Below are 25626 nucleotides of genomic sequence, written 5' to 3' on the forward strand. Positions count from 1 at the left end.
GTCCGAAGCCAGGAGCCAGGTGCTTCTTCCAGGTCTCCCACATGGATACAGGCGCCCAAGCACTTGAGCCATTCTTCACTGCCCTCCTGGGCCACAGCAGAGAGCTGGACTGGAAGAGTAGCAACCGGGACTAGAACCCGGCGCCCATATGGGATGCCGGCGCCTCAGGTGGAGGATTAACCAAGTGAGCCACTGTGCCGGCCCCAATTCTACTTTATTTTTTAAAAAAATGTTTTGTGCTCTTTTCTTTCCTGTCCCAGGTGCTTCTGCAGCCATGGTTACAACACAGACATGGCCAAGTCCATAAATCACACCACATACAACCAGTCTCGAAAATGGCACAGAAATGGCATCAAGAAACACCAATCACAAAGATACAAATCTCTTACAGGGGTGGATCCCAAGATCCTGAGGAACATGCATTTTGTCAAGAAGCACAACAAGAAAAGTTTAAAGAAGAAGCAGGCCAACAACGCCAAGGCTATGAGTACACCTGCTGAAGATAACAAGGCCCTGGTCAGGCCTAAGAAAGCTAAGCCCGTGATCCCAGATGGTATCAGCTGCAAGCTTGATCAACTTACCTGCATCACCCACCCCAAGCTTGGAAATTGTGCCCATAACCACGTTGCCAGAATTCTAAGGCTGTCCCAGCAAAGACCAAAACAAAGGCCAAAACTGAGCCTCAAAGGCCAAGGCCAAGGCTCAAATCAAGGCCTAGGCTCACACTCAAGTCAAGGGCAAGGGCAAGGCCCAGGTTGAAATCAAGTCCAAGGCTCAGGCCAAGGCTTAGGCTGCACATGCAGCCCCATATCTGGCTCAGCCTCCTCCCAAAGATGCCCAGGCCCTGCGTAAGCTCCCTCTAACAGCCTTTGCCTACCAATGCAAGAGCAGGAGGGCTGTTGTGACCACTGGGCTGCTCTCTGCGTGGGACTAATGTCCTCCTGTGCTGTTTGTACACATAAATCTGAGAAAAGATCTGAATCCCAGAAATTTGGGCCATTTTCATTTTCATCTCCTTTTATATTTAAGTAATTCATACTTTCTTTGTAATGTTCTATTTCATTCATTGATCATTTAGGTGGATATATTTTAATTTTGCAAATGTTCTTTTTAAAAAGTAGATTTCTTATCATCCCTTTATGATTTGTGATTACTAACATGAGTTGTATAATAGCAGTTCTCTTATATCCTCTGATACTGTGTTCATTGCATACCATTGAACATTGCAGTGTTCAACTGCTCCTAATCGGTATGTGTATTCTGTTGCTTTGGGGCAGAAGATCTATACATATGTTAGGACTAATTGATTTATAATGTTGTTCAATTCTTCTACTCCCTTGTTGAATTTTTGACTCCTGAAAGTAAGGTATTAATATTTCTTACTGATGCTTATAAGACCTTCTAAATGTATTCATTCTTCTCTTAAGTATTTTGGAGCCCTGTTTAATTTTATTTATTTATTTAAAGGAAGAGAGAGAGAGAGAGAAACAGAGAGACAGAGAGAGACAGAGACAGATAAAGGTTATTCTTTGAGGCACTCTTAAAATGCCTATAACATCTGGAGGTGACCCAGGCCAAAGCCATAAGCCCGGCATTCAATGCAAGCTACCCACATGGTGCAGTGATTTCACTGCTGGAGCTACTACCTGATGTCTCCCAGAGCACACATCTGCAGGAAGATGGGATTGAGAGGGACTTGAAACCAGGCACTTTGATATGAGATGCAGGCATCTCAAGCAATGACTTAACCACCACACCAAATGCCCACATCTAAAGTCTGTTTTATAGTATATATATATATATGTGTGTGTGTGTGTGTGTGTGTGTGTGTGTTATTTATAATTGCTAGAGTATTCTGTAGATATGGTCACTAGAAAACTTTTCATTTCTAGTAACTTATTTCTTAAAATATTTTACCTCTAACCATAGTCTTCAAACCTATTTTTAGATAGTCCAGTTCTATTTTAAGTACTTTTTTATTTTATAAATATTTCTACACCTTTACTTTCTGCCTATGTATGCAACTGCATGTAAAATATGTTTCTTGTAGGTAGTCATGCATAGTCAATTCACATTTTTAATCTACTCTGCTAGTCTCTGTATTTATTTGTATTAGCTAGCCCATTTGCATACAATGCAAATGCCAATAAGATTTCTTTTTATATCAGATGCTTTATAATATAGCATTTTAATATCATACTGGTTTCTTTCTTTTTTTATTTATTTTTTTTATTTTTTGACAGGCAGAGTGGACAGTGAGAGAGAGAAACAAAGAGAAATGTCTTCCTTTTGCCATTGGTTCACCCTCCAATGGCCGCCATGGCTGGCGCGCTGCGGCCGGCGCACCGCGCTGATCCGATGGCAGGAGCCAGGTGCTTCTCCTGGTCTCCCATGGGGTGCAGGGCCCAAGCACTTGGGCCATCCTCCACTGCACTCCCTGGCCACAGCAGAGAGCTGGCCTGGAAGAGGGGCAACCGGGACAGAATCCGGCGCCCCGACCAGGACTAGAACCCGGGGTGCTGGCGCTGCAAGGCGGAGGATTAGCCTAGTAAGCTGTGGCGCCGGCCAGTCATACTGGTTTCTTTATTACACTTTTGAGTTATTGTTTTTTGTTCTGAGGATTATAATCAATATATTACTAAAATATTCTAGTTTTAAAAAGTATCAATTTGATTTCATTAGTGTCCTAAAATGCTGCCCAAATATGCCTCTTCTCTCTCCCTTTTCATTAAATATTTATGTATTAATTAATTTATTTGAAATAAGTGTGAGGGAGAGAAGGAGAGAAACAGAGAGAGAGAGACAGAGAGCGAGAGAGAAAGAAAATGTTCTACTCAGTTTTTTTTCCTCTAAAATCCTGCAACAATAATGGCTGGGCCAGACCCCCGACCTCCTATGTGGGTGGAAGGGAACCAAGTTCTCAGGTCATCATAGGCTGCCTTCCAGGACATATTAACAGGAGGCTTCATTGAGACAGAAGAAGTCGTATACGAATCAGCACTACAATATGGGAGGCTGGCATCCCATGCAGCAGTTTCATTCACTGACCCACAAAACTATCTCTTCCCATGTTTTGCTAATATTGTCATAGAAGTACCAGCTTTATGCATGATGGGTCCATCATTAACAGCTACCACAATATTAAGACTTCCTCATACACCACCACACTAACAACAATAGTGAAACACTGGGAATGCTGCAAGAAATGGAATCTGCTTGGAGGCAACAAAAATGAGGCAAAGCCTAATAGATGCAAAACCAAATATCACTGGAGAAATGTGAACTCATTGGTGCCCATAGTTCAATAAGCCTCAACGCTGTCAATCACGGCAACCACAAGCTTCGAATTCAGTCCATATGTTGACAATGCCAACACAAATCCCCATAAAGAAGCCTGGCAGAGGAAAGGTAGATTCATTTGGAAGCAGTAGACTTCAGAATGTATTGTCTTCTGTTTTTATGTCTGACTTTTACCTGAAATTTTTATGACATACGAAGAGTGAAGAAATCCCACTCATTGAAGAAAAAAAATCATCAAATACAGGCTAAGATATGATGCAGATATTAAAAATAGATAGGGAAAAGAGCATAATGAAAAATTATTTGCAAGCTTCAAGATTAAAAAACATAGCTTCAGGCCGGCGCCGCGGCTCACTAGGCTAATCCTCCGCCTTGCGGCGCCGGCACACCGGGTTCTAGTTCTAGTCCCGGTTGGGGCGCCGGATTCTGTCCTGGTTGCCCCTCTTCCAGTCCAGCTCTCTGCTGTGGCCAGGGAGTGCACTGGAGGATGGCCCAGGTGCTTGGGCCCTGCACCCCATGGGAGACCAGGAAAAGCACCTGGCTCCTGGCTCCTGCCATCGGATCAGCGCGGTGCGCCGGCCGCAGCACGCCAGCCATGGCGACCATTGGAGAGTGAACCAACGGCAAAGGAAGACCTTTCTCTCTGTCTCTCTCTCTCACTGTCCACTCTGCCTGTCAAAAAAAAAAAAAAAAAAAAAAAGTAAAAATAAAAAACATAGCTTCAGTATAGCCATAGAAACTTTAAAAATAATCAAAGACGAATGCTACCAATCAAAAACAAACTAACAGAGATGAATCAGGTCTCTGATGCTTTTATCAGGAATTCAGTACTGATGAGTAAAATCAAATGTACTTAAAGATAACTCATAGGATAACTCAGGTTTTGAATTTTTTTTATTTAAAGAATTGTTAAGGTGAACAAATTGCACCTATTTCATATCTACAGATTTAGGAGCATAGTACTACTTCTTACCCTACCCTCTTCTTGCCCTCCCTTTTCCTTCCTTATACTATTATTAAATTTTTACAATGATCTACTTTAAGCTTATTTTATACTCATAAGATTAACTCTACACTAAGTAAAGAATTCAACAAACAGAAAGAAAAAAAATACTGTTCCTTAACAGAAGAGTAAGGGCTATAAACAATAATCAAATCTCAAAACATCAACTTCATTTCTATACATTACATTTTTTGTAACTCTATTAGTTACAGGGGAAACAAGGACAGTGTATCCAAGAGAACTGACAGAATGTCAAAGGATCTAAATACATGTGGCTTAAATCCAAGAGTGAGAAGAGATTGAGAATGGATGGAAAAATATTTAAAGAAATTGTCTAAATCTTGTTTTTAAAAATTTTATTCACTCATTCATTCATTCATTCATTCATTTAAAAAGCAGGGAAAGAGAAAGAGAGGTCTTCCACACACGGCGTCACTCCCCAGTTTACTCCAACAAACCTGTATGGGTCAAGCTGAAGCCAGGAGCCAGAAACTGTATCTGGATCTCCCACATGAGCAGCAGGGAGCTGGATTGCAAGCAGAGCAGCTGGAATGCTGACCAGCACTCAACAGAAGATACCAGCATCACAAGAAACAGCTTAACCTGCTGCACTACAACACCAGCTCTTTATTAATATAATAATAATATATTTTAATATAATATATCAAACCACAATTACAAGAAATTCAGAAGACATTGTACAAAATAAATAGCATAAATTACAGTTAATTATATGATATTCAAACTGTGGAGATCCAGGCAGGAAACAGAAAATCTGTAAGGCAATGAAATAAAAAAATATCACCAAATGGAACTAGGAATAGTTATCTTAGTGTAGTTGAGATAACATTACACATAATATCATTTTTCCATTACTTTTGGCTTATCTTATACATAGTCACTGATACGTATTGTATATTAAAATATATTTCCTATAAATTTTATTTGTGTACTGTGTAGGATATTTTCATGAACAGGCTGGTATTGTGGCAGACTGGGATAAGCAGCCACCTGCAATGTCATCATCCCATATGGGCACAGTTCAAGTCACAGCTGCTCTGCTGACAGTTCAGCTTCGTGATAATACACTTGGGAAAGCAGTGGAAGTTGGCTCAAGTATCTACACCTATGGCTCCTTCCTTTTACTTGACCAAGCTCTACCCATTGCAAACATTTGGGGAGTGAACCAGTGAGTGGAATATCTCTCTTTGTCTCTCATTATCTCTATATAATTCTGCCTTTCAAATAAATCTTAGAAAAAGACACAAAGATTTGACAACAAATAAAACATTATTAAATGTATGTTGTCTCTATTAATGTCTAAATAGTATCTAATCTTAACCAAATAGAATTTAAATTCACAAAAGAACTAGAAAATACTTGAAGAATGTTTATGAAACATGATATGGGAGGCTATGCTTTATATATATATATATATATATTTATATATACTCAGCTTAGTCTATGTTTAAAGAAGTAAAGTAATTTTAATGTTTGTTACTGCTTTGAATGTCTTAGTTACAAAAAACAGGCTGTTTATTATTAAAATCGAAACAAATCAACATTTTCATATGTAATATTTAAACATTCAGATCAAAGATTGATTATTCTTTGGAGAGCAGAATACTCAGAACTAGGCCAGATTCTTGAGGGCAACGCAAATGACACAAACACCAGAGAACCTGCAAGTAAAACACACAGGCTCATAAAAACATGTAGATGCTGAGCTCAATCTCAGGCCTAGTGAAGAAGGGCCATTTCCTAAAGTCAATACAATAGGTGCTGTTTTCAGCGAAGGCTTCCAAATACCCAAAAGGATATGGAGTCCTGTGCCAGCTCAACTATCATAGAACAGACTTTAAATTAATTTTTTTAGAAAAACATAGTATGATTTCAAGAAATACGTTCTTATACCATATTCATTTATTCTCTCTTTATAAGAAACTGAAAGTAATATGGAAATTTAATTATCAGAATCCTATATGAATCCAGTAAATACCAATGGCTTTGTCATCCTTGATTTTCTTCCTTTGATGGATTATGGGACAATGTAAAGAACCTAGAAGGTTGGGTGTCCACAGGAACAACGAATGACGTAGTCCAAAGAAGTCCAAGTTTGATAACTGCATTTTGATCAAATAATTCATTTTAATTTTTTATTTTTAAATTTATCTATTTGAGACACACAGAAAGAAAAGCACAGATCGAGAGCTCCAAGTATCCACAAAGACTGAGTCTGAACCAGGTAGAAGCTAGTAGCTGAAAACTCAGTTCAGGTCTCCCATGTAGGTGGCAGGAACTCAGCTATTTAAGCCATCATTGCTGTCCACTAGAATCTGCAATATATTGCAGGAAACTGGAGACAGAGGCCAGTGTTGGGCATGGTACTCAGTCACTCGGAATGGGAACATGGGCATCCTAACCAACATCTTAATTATTAAAGCAAATGTGTACCCCATTCAACATTTTCTAATCCCCTCTGGTTTAATTCTCTCCACCGCATATAACATTATACAAAAATACATCTCTTAAACACCATAGGGGAATTTTCAGAAGCACAGAAGCATGAGTCTGCAAAATAATTTTAAGTACCAACCTTCAGAGGTTACATTTGGGTTTACTCTCTGTCATATCCTATGGCTTATCTATTTGTCTTAAATTATTATCTTTTTCATATCAAGATTTATTCTGGTGGACTGGTGAGGGTGGGATTTATTATAAAAATGTGGATTCATACATTTATAAATTTTACTTTTTAAATGAATGTATTCATTTATATACAGGAAACAGATTTCATATATTTTACCTATACACTTTTAAGAACATAATGTACTTCCCACCCACCCTCCCTTCCTGGCTCTTCCTTCCTTATTTTTCTTTTAATATTTGTGATGACGAAATTTCAATTTACAAGCTTAATAATCCACCAAATAAAGAATTCAACAAGTACTAAGCAGAAATTCTACTGTTCTTTGAGTACAGACAAAAGTTATAAACAACCACATCTTAAGATGTCAGTTTCACTCATATACATTCATTGTTTTCAGTACTCTATATATTTAGTTACCACAAATCAGAGTAAACATTCTGTGTTTGTCTTTTGGGTACTGCCTTATTTCACTAAGCAAAATGGTCTCCAATTGCATCCATTGTTTTGGAAAAGACAGGATTTTATTTTTTTATGCCTGAGTAAAATTTCATCATGTATATGTACCACATTTTCCTTATCCAGTCATCAATTGAGGGACATCTGAGTTGATTCCATATCTGAGCTATTGTGAATCAACCTGCTATAAACACGGAGGTACAGATAACTCTTGTTTCTTTCTTTTTTTTTTTTTTTGAAGATATATTTATTTTATTTAAAAGAGTTACATATAGAGAGAGGGAGAGGGAGAGACTGAGAGAGAGACTGAGAGAGAGAAAGAGAGAGAGGAAGAGAGAGAAAAAGACAGAGAGAGGTATCTTCCATGAAGTTGTTCATTCACCAGATGGTCACAATGGCTAGGGCTGTGCCAAGCTGAAACCACAAGCCAAGAGCTTTGTCCAGGTCTCCCACACAGGTAGTAGGGGCCCAGCTCTTGGGGCATCTTCTGCTGTTTTCCTCAGGCCATCATCAGGGACATGGATCGGAAGTGGATCAACTGAGACATGAAACAGTGCGTATATTGGATGACGGCATCCTGCCAGGGTGCAGAAAATGCTTTCATATGGTGATTTCATTTCCTTTGGGTAATTTGCAAGAGTGGGATGGCTGGATCATATGGTAGATCTATTTTCAGATTTCTGAGGAATCTTCAGAGTGTCTTCCACAATGGTTGTACCACTTTTCATTCCCACTAACAGTATATTAAGCTACCTTTTTCTCTACATCCTCTTCAGGATTTATTAATTTTTGACTTTTGGATGATAGCCATTTTAACTCTGTGAAACCTCATTGTGGATTTTATTTGCATTTTCCTAATGGCTAGTGATCCCAAGCACCTTTTTATGTGTTTATTGACCATTTATCTCTCATCCTTTGAAAAATGCCTGTTTATATCCTTAGCCCATTTCTTAATTGTGTTCATTGTTTTGTTGTTGCTGAGTTTCTTGATCTCCTCATTAATCAGAATATTAATATTTTATGGGATGTTTAATTTGCAAATACTTTCTCCCATTCTGTCTTTGCACTTTTTTGAGTGTTTCTAGATTGATTTAATTCCATTTATCTGCTTTAACTTTTACTGCTTGTGCTTTTGGGGTCTCATCAGAGAAATCTTTGCCAATGCCAATGTCTTGCAATGCTAATCCTGTGTTTTCCTCTAGCATTTTTAAATTTTCAGGTCTTAGATTTGGATTTTTGACCCATTTTTGTTGTGAGTTTTGTATAGGGTGGGGTCTTGTTTAATGCTGATGTGGGGAGATCCAATTTTCCCAATACTATTTGTTAGAGATTGTGTGTCTACAGGAAGTGATTTCAGATGATTTGTCAAGATTAGTTGGTTGTAAATGTGAAGATTAATTTCTGTGGTTTATAACCTGTTCCACTGATCCACATGTCTATTTTTGTGCCAGAACCAGGCTGTTTTCTTTATAAGTTCCCTGTAATATATCTTGAAATCTGGTATTGTAATGCTTCTGGCTTTGTTTTTATTGCTTAACATTGTGTTAGCTATCTGGACTTGCACTTTTACCTGTGAATTTTAGGATTGCTTTTAATAGATCTGAGAAGAAGTCCTTGGTATTTTGATTGAGATTGCACTGAGTCTGTAATTTGTTTTTGGTAATATGGACAGTTTCATGATATTAATTATTTCAATCCATGAACATAAACTTTAAAAAATTGGTGCCTTCTATTTGTTTTCTTAATGTTTGTTAATTTTCATTGCACAGATTTTTCACACTCTTGGTTAAATTTATCAGAAAGTATTTAAATTATTTTTCAGCTACTATGAATGAGATTTTATAAGTTATTTCTCAGCTATAACATTGTTAGTGCATACAAATGCTATTGATTTTTGTGTTCTGTTTTAATATTTTGCAACTTTGCCAATAATCTCTTAATGGAGTCTTTTGGTTCCCTTATATATAATTTCATTCTGCAGATAAGGATAATTTGAATTTCTCGTTTCCCATTAGTATTCCTTTGATTTATTTTTCTTGTCTAATGGCTCTGGCTAAAACTTCCAGGACTATATTGAATAGCGACCCTGAGAGTGGGTATCCTTGTCTGGTTCTGATCTTAGTTACAATGTTCCCAATTTTTCCCAATTCAATTTGATGCTGGCTGTGGGTTTGTCATATATTGCCTTCATTGTTTTGAGGTATGTTCCTTCTAAATTCAATCTGCTTAAGATTTTTATCAAAAAAATGTTGTATTTTGTCAAATACTTTCTCTGCCTCTAAGAAGATATTCATATGATTTTTATTCTTCAACCTGTTCATGTGAAGTATCACTTCTATTGATTTGAGTATGTTGAACCATGCCTGTACCTCAGGATAAATCCCACTTGGTCTAGCTGTATGATCTTTTTGATGTGTTGTTGGAATAGATTAGTATTTTATTGAGGACTCTCGTATCTGTGTTCATTGGCGATACTGGTCTATAGTTTTCTTTCATTGTTGTGTCTTTATCTATTTTGGGAATTAAGGTGATGCTGGCCTCATAGAAGGAGTTTGGGAAGATTCCCTTCCCTTCAATTGTTTTGAATAGTTTAAAAATTGTGACTAGTTCCATAAATGTTTGGTATAATTCAGCAGTGAAGACATCTGATCCAGAGTCTTCTTTGTTGGGAATTGGAAAGACATCAAATAAATTGCCTAAAAATGCATCTAAAGGAACTAGAAAAACAAAAACAAACCAAACCTGAAATAAATAGGAGGAAAGAAATAATGTGAATAAGAATATACTTAAGCAGGGCCGATACCATGGCTCAATTGGTTAATCCTCTGCCTGTGGCACCAGCATCCCATTTGGGTGCTGGGTTCTAGTACCGGTTGCTCCTCTTCCAGTCCAGCTCTCTGCTGTGGCCTGGGAAGGCAGTGGAGGATGGCCCAAGTGCTTGGGCGCCTGCACCTACGTGGGAGACCATGAAGAAGCACCTGGCTCCTGGCTTCGGATCCGAGTAGCTCTGGCCATTTGGGGGGTGAACCAAGGGGAAAGAAGACCTTTCTCTCTGTCTCAATCTCTCTCATTGTCTAACTCTGTCAAAAAAAAAGAATATATTTAAGCAAAAAATCATGTAAAAGATCAATGAAGTGAAGAGCTGGTTTTTGGAAGATAAACAAAATTGATAAACCATTGGCCCAACTACTCAAAAGCAAAAACAGAAAAAGGGAGAAGACCCATATTAATAAAATCAGATTTTAAAAAAGAGGTGTTGCAGTGGATATCATAGAAATAAAAAGAGGCCGGCGCTGCGGCTCAATAGGCTAATCCTCTACCTAGCGGCGCTGGCACACGAGGTTCTAGTCCTGGTCGGGGCGCCGGAGTCTGTCCCCATTGCCCCTCTTCCAGGCCAGCTCTCTGCTGTGGCCAGGGAGTGCAGTGGAGGTTGGCCCAAGTACTTGGGCCCTGCACCCCATGGGAGACCAGGAGAAGCACCTGGCTCCTGGCTTTGGATCAGCGTGGTGCGCTGGCCGCAGTGCGCCAGCTGTGGAGGCCATTGGAGGGTGAACCAATGGCAAAAGGAAGACCTTTCTCTCTGTCTCTCTCTCTCACTATCCATTCTGCCTCTCAAAAACAAACAAACAAAAAAAGTAAATAAAAAGAATCATCAGGAATTACTACAAATATCTACATGCCAATGTATTGAAAAATCTAGAAGGAATGGGTATATTTCCAGACATATATAAATTAAGGCATGAAGACATAGAAAGTCTAAAAAGTCAAGTAACCAAGATGGAGATTGAATCAGCAATAAAAGTTTACTTTCCTGAAATTTCTCCAAAATAAGCTGACTCAGCCTTTCGTATAACATTAGTAGTTGATTTTAATCTATCAAATTTACATTTTAATGTTATGTGAAGTCTCTAATCGAGAACCAATAACTTCATTAGAAAGGAATAAGGATATAACTTAAGAATGTCAAACACTTCCAGATGAAAAGAAAATCAGATCTATAGTTCTTTGCTGAATAGTCTTACTACTTTTAAAAATGAAGACAAGATTCTGTTAATATTCTTGTGTTGCCTCCTCTTTAAAATTACTTAAAGCTTGGGTTAGGTTAAAACATTATAATGTTTTACAAGATTGTTTACTAATTATATGTGGTTCTTTTTTAAAAGATTTATTTATTATTTGAAAATCAGTTACACAGAGAGAGAAGGAGAGGCAGAGAGAGAGAGAGAGAGAGAGATTCCATCTGATGATTCACTCTCCAATTGGCCGCAGTGGCCGAAGCTGTGCTAACCTGAAGCCAGGAGCCAGGAGCTTCTTCCCAGTCTCCCACATGGCGGGGGCGGGGAACTAAACATTTGGGCCATTTTCTGCTTCTTTTCCCAGGCAGTTAGCAGGGAGCTGGATCAGAAGTGGAGCAGCCAGGACTTGAACTGGCACCTGTAGTTGATGCCAGCACTGCAGGCAGTGGCTTTACTCGCTATGTCACAGTGCCAGCCCCTATATGTGTTCTAATTCTAAATGTAGAATACTTTCAAGAAGTATGACAATATTCTAAGTTACTTGATTCATAACTTTATAAATACTAATTTTGAGTTGGATGCTCATTTTTAATACAAAAGAGGTAGTGATTCTTTATACTTTTACAGGAATTTATGAGAAGAGTTCATAGTTATTAAACTTATTGGAACCTATAATATATTAACTTCGATGATTTACCAAATAAGCATTATTTTCTACTACTGCATATAACCAGAAGTTGAATAGATTTTGGGAATATCTTTTTAAAATGCTTTATGTTTGTTTGTTTGTTTATTTGAAAGGCAGAGTGTCAGAGAGAGACAGAGAGGGAAAAATATAGGGATTTTTCATTTGCTGGTTCACTCCCTAAATGCCTTTGATAGCCTGGACTGATTCTGGTCAAAGCCATAAGTTTTCTTTAAAAAGATTTAAAAAAAAGAAGACTTGTGCATGGGTTTCAATATTTTAACCAAAATACACATATTTTAATTCCATTTTCCATGAACTTTTGAAACATCGTCACATTTTAATTCATTAAAAAAAACTTTTGGAGTGTAACTTTTTTTTTTTTTTTAACAGGCAGAGTGGACAGTGAGAGAGAGAGACAGAGAGAAAGGTCTTCCTTTGCCGTTGGTTCACCCTCCAATGGTCGCCGCGGCCGGTGCGCTGCGGCCGGCGCACCGCGCTGATCCGATGGCAGGAGCCAGGAGCCAGGTGCTTTTCCTGGTCTCCCATGGGGTGCAGGGCCCAAGCACTTGGGCCATCCTCCAGTGCACTCCCTGGCCACAGCAGAGAGCTGGCCTGGAAGAGGGGCAACCGGGACAGAATCCGGCGCCCCAACCGGGACTAGAACCCGGTGTGCCGGCGCCGCTAGGCGGAGGATTAGCCTAGTGAGCCGCGGCACCTGCCCTGTGGTGGTTTTTTATATAGTGTGGATACAAGTCATTCATCTAATAAAATCTGTGTAAACATTTCCCCTCTTTTTGTGTAGTCCTTTAGCTCTTCATTTTTCATTTAAAGTAATTTAAAAATATACATTAAGAGACCAGATTTCTGGCAGAGTGGATTAAGCTGCTGCTTGGGAGATTGGCATACCATATGGATACCAGTTCGTGTCCCAGATGCTGCACTTCCAAATCAACTCTCTTCTAATGTCCCTAGGAAACCATCAGAAGATGGCCTGATTGCTTCAGTCCCTGCCACCTGCATGGGAGACCTGGATGACACTCCTGGCTTCATTCAGCCTGGCAGGACCAGGCTGTTGTAACCATCTGGGGAGTGAAGCAGCAGATGGAAAATTGTGTCTCTCTCTCTCTCTTCTCTCTCCTTTTTCTGTAACTCTACCTTTCAAATAAATGAACAAGTACCCTCTCAAAAAATCAAGTCTAATTTTGTCATATATTTTATCAGTCATTTCCTAATTCAAGGTCTCAAATATTCACTTATAAATTTTCCTACAGTAATTTTTTTACTTACAGCACTTATATTTTAATCTGTCATCCATTGGAATTAATTTTTGCAGGATGTAAGAAAGAGGTTAAAAACTCATTTTAAAACATGTGAATGGGCACTTGTTCGAACACTGTTGGAAAACACATTCTTCTATTGAAATGATGTGGCATCCATTGGTCAAAAGTTAACTGATCGTACATGGAATGGGACATTTCCAGACTCTAAATTCTGTCCCCATTGGTTTTTATGCCTACCTGTAGGCCAGAACTCAATCTGCAGTATTATATCTGTGTAATAAGACTTGAAGATTATAGGTGTGTGCCCTCCAAGTTTCTCTTTTCACAAGATTGTTTTGATACTTTTGGGTCCCTTGTGATTTATATAAATATTATCTGTGGAAATGGCAACTGGATTGACAAAGTAAGTGCAATTGATAAATGAATAGTTGTTACTGCCTGGAGCAGTGCACAATGACTGTTTTTATCCCACATTACCATTTCTCTAGATGAGCTTGTGTGGTGTTGATATTTGGGAAATAACATGTCCATCAGGAAATTAACAAGGCCTGGCTGTGACTGTCAGTCCAAGTAGTAATACCAATTCTTAGTTATTAGCACCAGGGAAGATGTGATAAGGCTAAGTCCTAACTCCACGTCTTGGACTAGCTGCTGGTTATAGGGGCTAGTTTATTTCTTATTGAAAAGGATGAGGATAAAATAAGAATAAGCTTTAAATATCTTTGGCAGTCAAGAGCCAGCAATAAAATGAGAACTTTCCTGTTCCTTTCCCTCTGCTTCTTCTGTTGTCTCCAATCCATTCTTTCCAAAGTCAGAGCAGCTTTGGTAGAACCAAAAGGAAGGGAGTGAATGCAAACTTCCACCCACTGGGATTTTCATGTTGGCAGCAGGCTTGACTTCAAAAACAGAATGGTGATGATGATAGAATATTTGATACTATATCAAACAATCCATATTAATTACAGTGGAGTATGGAGGACATGAAATTATTTTATGGTTTGTATTCTTTCCACAAGATAGGTTCCAAATGAAGAAATAAAGTGTGGAGATAATATTGAGCCTTATTATTTGGGCAAGTATTCACCAGAGTTGCTTTATTCCCTTCGGAAGACAGAGATCTGCTTGATTTCATTTGCAGATGGTCTCTACTACCCAGGAAAACCAAGAAAAGATCCTTGAAAAGCCAGATTCATAGAGAAACATTCAAATGATTTATATCCCAAAAGAACAACATGTTTTTCAGTCTTCCCTTTGAAAACATAATAGTTGACTCAATTTACACATGAAGAAATTTTATAAATTATTCCTGCTTGTCAGTCTAAATGCATTCTATTTAAATATTAAGCCTCTTTGTTGTTGTTATTATGCCATTACAGAAACAGACCTGTTAGCAGAGTAACAATCCTCAGTAAACATAATTTTGCATAGTGGGTGTAAGAGTTACTTTTCCTTTTCTTTATGCCATATTTATGTATTATTCTAGAGCAGATACAAATAATAAAAGGGGTTTTATCTTTAAGGAGTAGAGATTAAAGTGACAATTAAATATTATGTGATAAATTTGATAATAAAGGTAGATAAAAGGAAGAGAATCATACTTCCTATTCAAAAGTGAAATTATTTGGCAAAACACACATCATAACATCTAAAAGCAGAAATTTCTAAAAATTGCTATCCAGTGAAGTCATTTACAAAAACTTTTCTCCAAGGATAATTAATGAAATAAGATATTAGAAATACATTCAGCAAAAAGTAAAAATTCCTAAAATAACCTGCTTGCACTTTAATCAGATCAAACACAGAAATGAAGTGGCAAAATATGCCAACACACCTGGTCATTACCCCCTGTGGCTTAGCCACTTTCCAAAAGGTTGGCATTGATGTGTCAAAGTAAGTAGCAGGTGGTCTCAAAGCCTCTGTTCCCTCTGGTGATGGATGTCAGTTGATTCCTAATTTTTCCATAAAAGGTGCCCTAAGCAAATTAGCAAGCAAAACCTACCAACCTTTTAGACCACATTATTGCAAAAGAAAGGCAAGAGAGCATTTTCACTCATACAAAGACACATCAGCCCAGGAAAAAGTGATGCAGCTCTTCACTGGCAGGTTAAAGGACAATAGTTGGAATCCTACAGTTCTAGTCTACTTTATTAGACTATGCTGAAAACATATGCTTTGGATTTTCCTCTATACAAAACCTATCCAAACTTCTTTCATACATTATTTTGTCCAATCCCCCATGTCTGAGACAGACCTATTTTGTTCATTTTGTTTTTATTTAAATAATATGTAGGGATTGTTATGTGTCAAGAATTTTCTTAGTGCTTTACAGATATTAATTAACTCTATCCATCCAAGATGTAATAGATTAATTCTACTTTACAGATCAAGAAACTCTGACATTGATATGATATGTTAAGTAGCTAACCTGGAATCATGGAGTTATTCAATAACAGAGCTAGAACTTGAATCCCGGTTACTAGCTTCAATGAATTTTAGCCTTTATAGTGATTTACTTTTAAAATCTGTGTTGAATTTTCCCAATTAATCTCTTAGCAATCAGGCAATCTGTCATTATATATCTTCACCACAAGAATAGCTGTATCTAGATGTTTGATGGATATGTAAAGTGACAGCTGTTCTTTTTCTCAACAACTAATGAACTTACATCTTGGCTTAATGTTGAATAGGGTATCCTGATGAGCGTCTTTGGAACTTTTCATCCATTACAGGTTTAAATTGAAGCCCTATACTGGGACAGATGGTAGTCGAGTTGGTATGGAATCATATTCTATTAACATATTATTCAATTGCCAGATATAAAATACAGGATAGTTTTAATTATGTAATTTTCTTTATTTGTTAATTTAGCAAACATAAAATATAACATAGTTGTCCAGTTTCTTGTTTTGAATCCTATAAACGGTTGCAGAATTGAATTTTAGTTTTAATCCTCCCCATATGTAGAACCCTTCTTTCTGATGCCATAATACCATCATGACTATTTTCATCATTTTACTATATGTACTGTTAGTAGTGAAAACATACTTTTATACATAATTGTTAACTGTATTCCTTTATTTCAACATGGTCTTCATTGAAACAATTCTAATAACACTTGCTATATATTCTTAAGTGCTCATGGAAGATCAATGCTAGAGTTTGATTATGAAACACAACAACCATTGTTGCTATCAGCTAATGGAAATCTATTTATTGCATTTCTTTTATATAAATCCAATAACTTTCAGTGATGGAAAGTAGATCTACTCTCTCCATACCTACATGACAGGAACTACAGAACAAACATTACCAGTCAAGAAACCCAATTTGAATTTTCCTAAGCTTGAAGAAACTATAAAGTTTTATTTTATTTTTTATTCACATTTAATAATTTGTTATTCCAGAAAAATGGATTAAGGAATTATACATAGTCCTTCTTGCTGTTGAATCTGTGTGATGGATATTCAAAATCAAGGGGTTGTACACATAAATCAAGAGAGTATATTCATAAATGTTTTTGAAGACTGCGTCTTGGAAGGCTGTCGCTCCCCCTCTTCGTGGAGGAACAACACTAAGCCCTGCCTAGGCTTCATATCCGAGTCACGGCACCATTATGTCGCTCCCCCTCTTCGTGGAGGAACGACACAGGACCCTGCGCTGTTCTTTCATCTGCTCGGCCCTCCCCGGGTTTGCTGCTGGTTCTTCCCGGGTTGGCTACTGTCCCTTCCACCTCCGTGGAAGGGCGGTTCCCCCTGGCCACTTTCCCCACTTCCGCAGGGGAGCGGCACACCGCCGGCCGGCTCTCTCGGGGGCTGCACAGGTGTTCCTTCAGATAGATGTTCCTCTTAGATGTTCCTGGTGCATGCCGTCTCTCTCCTCCTTTATAGTCCTCCTCTGCCAATCCCAACTCGGCTGCCCACACGCCGAGTACGCTGCTCTCCTCCAATCAGGAGCAAGTCCTACAGTTTATTGGCTGAACTGGAGGCAGCTATGTAGAAGCTGTTTTCTTCTCTCCCAGCGCCATATTGTGGGAGAGCAGATGCATAGAATAAGTCTTAATTCCAGTAACTTAGTCTAGTCCGAGTTGCTCCCCACAGAAGGCAACAGTAATTGAAGGATCTTATGCTAAAATGAAATAAAACCATACTCCATTCAAACAGATTACTAAAAAGGCATATTACCACAAGTAATAAAAGTTTATTGTCAGAGCTTTTGCATTTAATTATAGTATGCTCCTACTGGATATTTTAAATGATATAATTTATCTTAAAACAGAATAAAGTTTTAAATTTTATAGTCAGTAATCAACATATAACCATTTAAACTACTGATTTCCCTTCTCTTAATTTATCATTAACATAGTATAATTAAGAAGGAGCAGTCAAGGAGATTTTCAAGCTAGTAGTTTCTATGCTTCTGTTTTCAATAATGTGGACACTAGAAAGTAGCTAGATAGTTATCTGTCTGTTTTTTGGTAGTTTTGTTAGTTGTTCTCTGAATGAGAAATGAAACACTGGCAAAGGGTAGAGTGAGGGGTAATCTTCCTGCCATTGTGATGCATTCCTATGGTAGACACTTGACTCAAGTGAGCATGCACATCCTTCTCCTACAAGGCCACAAGTTTCAGGGCAACACTGAAAGTCTAGGTTCAGAAAATGAGAAATCATTAGAACTGTGCCTTACTAAAAATATCTAATAGTGAATTTGTGCATACAAGATTGGACAGGTTCAAAAGCATGGGTCAGTAAAAATGAGCCAGTAACATTTTAAGAGGGTCCTCTGTTGAAACTAGTAAAACTATGATTAGGCAAATCAAGCACCACAGTGTTATGGGAAAGAAAACAAAGATGAAAAAATTAAATATCTTACTTTAATTACACAACTAGAGAATGGTGACTTTAGTAAGACTTATTTTGAGATGATTAATATCATTAGCATAGCCCTTTAGTTACAATAATTTTGATCCCAAACTAGTGTGGTTGCATGGACTTCAATACACCCAGAACCTGACTCTAAGAAATGTCACATATTAGTTTCATACAAGTATATGTATTTATTCATAATCATGAAAAAATGATTTGATTTTCTGTATAATGTTGAGGATACAGAAGACTAAGTTTTCTGATAATCTTTCATTACAATGGGCTAAACTTTAAAAACTCAGCATTTTTGCAGAATGTAAACAAATTTCAATATAAATAACATAAATAGCTAACCACATTTGTTCTGCATTAGTATGACAGAAACCTAATGCAGAATTATTCTACATATTTGCACCAAATCTCAAGATGTAAGTATCAATATATATTTGAAAAATTGTGCTTTTGACCAACTATTTACTTGTAAGGTATACACCAAATAGATATAGGTTTTCAAAAGTTGTTTGTAGTGTAAGCAAATAATAGTATTTTAGTAAAACAGTAAGTGAAAAAAGTTTGGATATTATGAAAATAAACAAGATAATAAACAAGTCATGGGTTGTGACTAGCATTGTGGTGTAGCTGATTAAGCCACCACTTGTGGCGCCAGCATCCCATATGGGCATCAGTTCATGTCTGGCTTCTCTACGTTTGATCCAGTTCCATGTTAATGCATCTGGGAAAGCAGTTTAGGATGGCCCAAATCCTTGGACCCCTGAAGTCACATAGGAGACCTGGAAGAACTTCCTGGCTCCTGGCTTCAGCCTGGCCCAGCCTTGGCCATTAAGGCCCCTTGGGAGTCAAACCAGTAGATGGAAGATTCTCTCTCTCTCTCTCTTTCTCTCTCTCTCCTTCTGTCTGTCTGTCTGTCTACAACTCTGCCTTTCAAATAAATAAAATAAATATTTTTATTTTACAAAGTAATTGTTTTCCTGCAATTTTACAATTTAGGTTGCAGGATGGGCAATTTGTCAGAGCAGGTTAAGCCACCACTTAATATATTGCAGTGCACATCTCAGTTGGACTGCCTGGGATCAAGACTTGTATCTGCTTCTGAATGAGCTTCATGCTAATGCAACTGGGAGGTTGAAGTTGATGTCCCAAGTACTTGGATTCTTGCTTTCCATGTGGGGAATTCAAAGGAGTTCCTAAATCCCTGGATTTGGCCTGGTTCAGCTGTTCTGGGTATTTGGGGAATTAATCAGTAGATGGGAGATCTCTTTCTGTTTCCTACTCTATCTGTAGTTCTGCTTTCAAAAAAAAAACAAATAAATATGTATTTTTAAAGTTGAATTATTACTTATTTCAACCAATTATGTTAGTAGAAGCGAGGAGGGTAACTTTCAAGCACAAAGCATAGATCCAGAATGAAAATCTATGATACTATTATCCTCTCGCTATGGTGTTGTACAAGGATGTGCCAGTAAAGAATGTCCTTGAGCCAGGATCTCGAGGGACTACAATGCTCAAAGCCATCTTACCCATAGTTGATAAGCAGCATAAGCAAGAAAATAAAATGCTGGGAGATTAGACTTGTTTGGTGTTGTGTCACACGCTAGTCCTTCCTGGGTAACTTTGCTCAATAAAGGGAACGTCTATAATCTAAACTTAAAACACATGACTTTGACAATGGCATGAATGACAAACTACAGAGAAACATACATTGGTGCTTTACAGAGGGAGAGTCACATCATAACAAGATATAAGCGGGTAACATATTATGTGTGGTAGCTGTGAAAACAGGTCATATAATCAATAATCTTGTGGATCCAGATACAAAATTTGAAAAACAGAATATACAAAACAGCTCAAGTAAAAACTGGATAGGTTGATTAATGATGAAGTATTATCATCAAGAAAACTTTCTTAACCCACTTGTTTGACAAGCCAAAAATTTTAGCTACGGAGATCAGAAAGAATGGCTAAAACAAACAAAAAATCAGGAAGATGAGAAGGATAGTTTCAAAGACAATAGATAGATTCATGCTTCTGTGGTTTTAGAACTCAAGACTTCGGGTAATATTTATTGATAGTGTTTTTAGAGTCTAATTACATTAGTTATGAAAGTACTAGCTACAGAAATTTCAATCACGGTTCATAACATATATTATATAATGCTACAGAAATTTTTAGATTAATAGAAAGTAAAGTAATTAATCTTGTAAATACCTGTAACAAAAATGGGGTCCACAAATTCATGAACATGCAGTAGGAAAATAAATAGTTGCTTCTCACCAACAGCTTGTAAAAAAATAGAGAAGCCTTTGATGGACAAGTGCCAACCAAAATCTGTCTTAATAAGAATGTCAATTGTAAGGGTATGAGTTCTGCCTATTTTTAAAATAAATTAACTTACTCGGCAGTAGGATCTTTACCAGAGTAAATCATCTACTATAAGCTTTGGTTTAACAAACATGACTGGGAGGAGACAATATGTAACTATGCCACTTATCTTAAGAAAGAGATTCAATGTTTGAGTACTCCACTAAGACTTGAGAGGGGAAATGCTTATAATCAAGTTAAAAAATTGTCTGTTGAGATAAGGAGTGAGAGAAACAAGTACTACAGCAATTCTGATATAAATATGTAAAAATGATTGTGTTTATCTCTTAAAACATGATACAGGCCGAATTAAAATTGCTAACAACCAAATAATTTTTGAGGGTTTTGCTTGCTGACTTTATGAACTCTGTTTATCTTGATAAATAATGATTCATAATTCACACATTGTCACAGATATTTTGTTAACTGAAAAAAATATAAATATTTCTTAAGTGAAATTGAGGAGATTTATACTAAAGTGAGATTATTAAAATAAAACAATTCAATAGGAAATCTTTGTAAAGGAGAATATTAATACCATTGTGTTACAAAGAATTCTGTGCATAATCATATGATGTGCTGATAGCTGAAAGGTACTACTCACACTGTTAGAAATGTTTGCTAAACTTGAGAATATATTTTTCCTTACTGTAAGTATGGTGTCTATTATAACATAAATATTAGTTTTCTATAGTCTGATCTTCATTGGTAGGAGAGAAAGATGAATGGGAGCAATGTGGAGTGGATAATTCTGATGAGAAGAGCAGCTACTGAAAAAATATCAACCTGATTTTCTACTTTCTTATATATATACCAATCTAATACCAAATCTAATTCAGGATTTGATTATCATATTTCGACTCTACTCTCTGATATTGAAAACTTGAAATATCATCTTTCAATTTCTACCTAAATTTAATTGTAATCCCATTGCTGTCCATTCCTTGAAAGTAATAGAGAAATGTATGCAGAGGTCTCGAGAGTTGAGATTCTGTGCTAGAAGCTCTGATATTGTGTCCATGTGAAATGGTAGTGCACAGTCTGTTGTGTTGTGGAAAGAATCTTCAATGTACTCAGTACCTCACCTTAAATACTATATTTGTCTACAGGTACTATTTCTTTAAAAAGTATGTAAGTTATGTGAGTGTACATACTTTTACACATAATGCTTACACATTTCATTCAGAAGCAAACTCAGGGTCTTTTGTTTCTACTATAGTATGTTAACTTAATATGTTCTAAGTGGCCACTTATAATAAATACAATTATACAAATTGGAAAATGTCATACATTCTGCTATGATCTCTAAATTGAAAGGGAGCCAGCTCAAAGGGAGTAAGAGAATTCTTTTACTCATTCCCTTGCATTTCAAGCAATTAAGAACAATGCAGCAATGGTAAAGTATGAAGACTTTCAAAACCACTCAAGAGCACAAAGTGATTTTCAAGACAATGTGATTTTTAAGTATTTTAAATTGAACTAAAACACTTAGAAAGAGGTAAAATGATGAAAGGAATGTTACCAAACTCAAAGTCAGTAGCAGGGAGTAAACAATCTCTTTAGGGGCACAATTTCTTAAATTACACATAAAATATTTAAGCACAAAATTATATAAGACATTCCCATGGTTTATTTTCCTGTCTTCTGGGCTGCCACTCTTGTTATCTAGGAAACTTAAGCCAGTAGAAATTCTTCTTCTTAGCTGAAGAAAGTGTCAAGGGATTTACGATCTGAAAACTGGATCAGTATGCTCAAGTGTGTTACATATTTTCCTTTTATCATTTTATTAGTGAAAGCTTTTGATTGTTGTGAGCTATAGTCACTCCACTGTGTCATGGAATTCTAGAACTTGTTACCTCCATGAGATCATATTTTGGTACTTATTATCTAGCCTCATTCCACATCCCCTAGCCTGTAGTTTGGGAGAGTCAAGACAGATCCACTGAAGTATTATGTATAATGGTATAAATAGCACACCCTCGAGTTTCAAAGGTAATATAGCTTAGTGTTTCCTGAATGAAGAAAACAAAAATGAACTAAATATGATAGCAAACATGGAGTCTCAGCATTCAACTTAAATGTAGTTATGTTTTTCTCTTCAAATGAGTGTTCAGTGCTTGCCAATAAAGTAATATTGCAGTATATATTATTTATTTGGATGCAAAACAAAGTGTGATGCATGATATGTAAGTCCATGGCTGCCATGCTGAGATCACTACAGAATGTGGTGTTCTGGGATTGAGAACAGCATCAGAATCTATTCCTACAGCATTCTTCAAAAACTAGTACAAGGTGAACGTCGGAAAGAAAACAATACCTCACTGTCAATCCATGCTGTGGAAATCCTCTTGTTTTTACATTTAAGAAAATGTAGATGTATCAACATATATGTTGACAGTCACACTACAAGAAAACTGAGTCTGGAGTAGAACTGTTTTCACTGTTGTGACGATGTTTAGTTCAAGTCCCAAAGCCACTGTTTTAAAAAGAGGTCTCTGTGATCAGCAACTCAGCATGTTAGCTGAGACGATCACCACATGTAAAACTAAAGGTATAAGAAAATATGTTGGCATATTAAATATAATAACAGCATCATTCTCATTCTTCTCTCTCACAATCTCTTTTATACATTCTCATTTAGAGGGTGTGTGTGTGTGTGTGTATAAGTTTCTGTGTGTGTGTATGTGTGTGTGTGAGAGAGAGAGAGGCTGTAACTCAAGTAATTATCCATATCATCTTAGATGAAAACCTGTCCAAGTTTAAACACAATTTCAACCAATACTACAAAATATCTTATTGAATGAAAAAGGAATTTAGCACACATTTTGAAGAATTTTGGACAGATATATGAAAAGAAACACTGCATATGGACATGCTGTGTATGTTTGAATTATCTGAAAAAGTATTTGCTTTTATCAAAATATATTCAAAATATTTAATGAATACACAGGCCCATGAGAGATCTCTCTTTTATACAAGGTGAATGTCAGGAAAGGAAACAATACCTCACTGTAATCCATGCTGTGGAAATCCTCTTGTTTTTACATCTTTAGAATTTACATTGTACAAGTGTTCATCTGGCATTACTGATGGGAGCAAGGGAGGAGCAGTGACAGGAGAAAGACCTCATCCCAGACCTGCAAAGGCTTCTGGTATATCTGCAACTTTCCTTCCTCTGCTGTACAGTGAGAAGATTGGCTTCAGTGGTATTTAAAACTCTGTATTTCATCAAATGTGAGTGTATAATCTGTATAAAGATCTAAGTCTGTATATCATCAAATGTGAATTTATAATCCGCCCTGAATCCAACTGCATTTGTTAAAATATCTGCTATAGGAAAAAGATTTCTAAACATTTGTTTGTTTGTTTATATTCAAGAGACAGAAACAGACAGACTCCAATCTAGTATCACTACTCCAATATCACAAAAGCCAGCTGTGCCATGCTGAAACCAAGAGCTTGGAATTCCATTCAGATCTCTCCTATGGGCAACAGGGAGCCAAATACTTCAACCCTCGCTTTCTGCCTTCCAAGGTGTGGATTAGAAAGAAGCTGGAATCAGAAGGAATAAGAAGTGAAGCAAGGTACTCCAACGTGGCTGCGTGTGTCCCAGGTAGCATCCCAACTGCTGTGCCCAAGAACAGCTTTAGAAAGCAGATTTGAAGTTTAATAATTTTGAAAGATGCACATTTCATCTATAATGTTTGTAATATGCAATCTATAAATTAATGCTTCGAATTGTATATGTAAATTCTTTATTTTATTGTATTATGAAACATGTTAATACGTCTACCTACATAAAAGTTTAACAATACAAAAAAGAGAGATTCATCAAAACAAATTTCATTAAATGTCAGCAGAGTGAAATGTTAAATGTAGGGGAGCCATCTCTGCTTCCCTGACATGACGCTGTCTGGGTTGTGTATTGTGAGGGAAGGTGGATCTGAGACATGTTCACCACAGTGGAACAGCAAAGTCTGCCTGAGGACAGCGAAGTGGAAAATACAGGAGAGGCATGTAGTGTACCAGACACAATGACAAAGCCTGCAGTGGGTTATTAAATAAGAGCATTGAGGAAATAGAAAGTTAAACATATTGTATTTCCTTATTGTAAAAAAATCAGCAGGAAAGTATTTCATGATGCTAGTATGATGTATTATTAAAATACAGATTAAAATGTTGCAGAAACTTCTGGTAACCTCTTAGTGCAAGTAACAACAGAATGTACTGGAGAAAATATGCCCGTTTCTTGATTCTATTTTTCTTTGTTTCCTCTTACAAATGAATAGCTTATTTGGATATATTTGATTAATGGCAGTTTCTGAATTTCCAAACATTGTTCTTGTTTGTGCTCCTAATCTGAACATAAAAACTATGGAAAATTAACAGTAGGTGAAAATTACAAGGATTGTTGTCAATGAGGAAAAATAATGAGACCATACATTGGAATGAAAAGAAACACAAAACCACACAATACATAAAAGGCTTCATGAAATGAAGTTTCTTTAAAAATGTTGATTTACTACCCAAATGCCCTTGAAAGTTGGAGCTAGTCCAGGAACTCCATGAGGGTCTGTCTAAAAATTATCAGAGTCAGTGAACTCAGGGGGCTTCCACAGCCTTGGCAGCTCATGACAAGAGCCTAGGGTGATTACTGATGCCATAAACAAGAGTGTCAATTTGTTAAGTCAACAACAGGAGTCACTGTGCACTTACTCCTCATGTAGGATCTTTGTCCTTAGTGTGCTGCTGTACATTGAGATTTAATGCTATAACTAGTACTCAAACAGTAGTTTTCACTTCATGTTTCTGTGTGGGAGCAAACTGTTGACATCTTTACTTCATGTATGCTCAACTGATCTTCTGTATATAAAGAGAATCGAAAATGAATCTTGATGTGAATGGAAGGGGAGAGGGAGTGGGAAAGGGGAGGATTGCGGGTGGGAGAGACGTTATGGGGGGGAAGCCATTGTAATCCATAAGCTGTACTTT

General features: G+C 37.1%; 1 pseudogene; it reads left to right on the forward strand.

Annotated features, from left to right (window-relative positions):
* Positions 1 to 291: 291 nt before the first annotated feature.
* Positions 292 to 718, forward strand: LOC149122271 (large ribosomal subunit protein eL29-like; annotated as a pseudogene).
* The last annotated feature ends 24908 nt before the right edge of the window (positions 719 to 25626 follow it).

This window comes from Oryctolagus cuniculus, chromosome 14 (genome assembly GCF_051225735.1).
Source record: "Oryctolagus cuniculus isolate XC-2025 breed Fujian yellow rabbit chromosome 14, ASM5122573v1, whole genome shotgun sequence".
NCBI lineage: Eukaryota > Metazoa > Chordata > Mammalia > Lagomorpha > Leporidae > Oryctolagus > Oryctolagus cuniculus.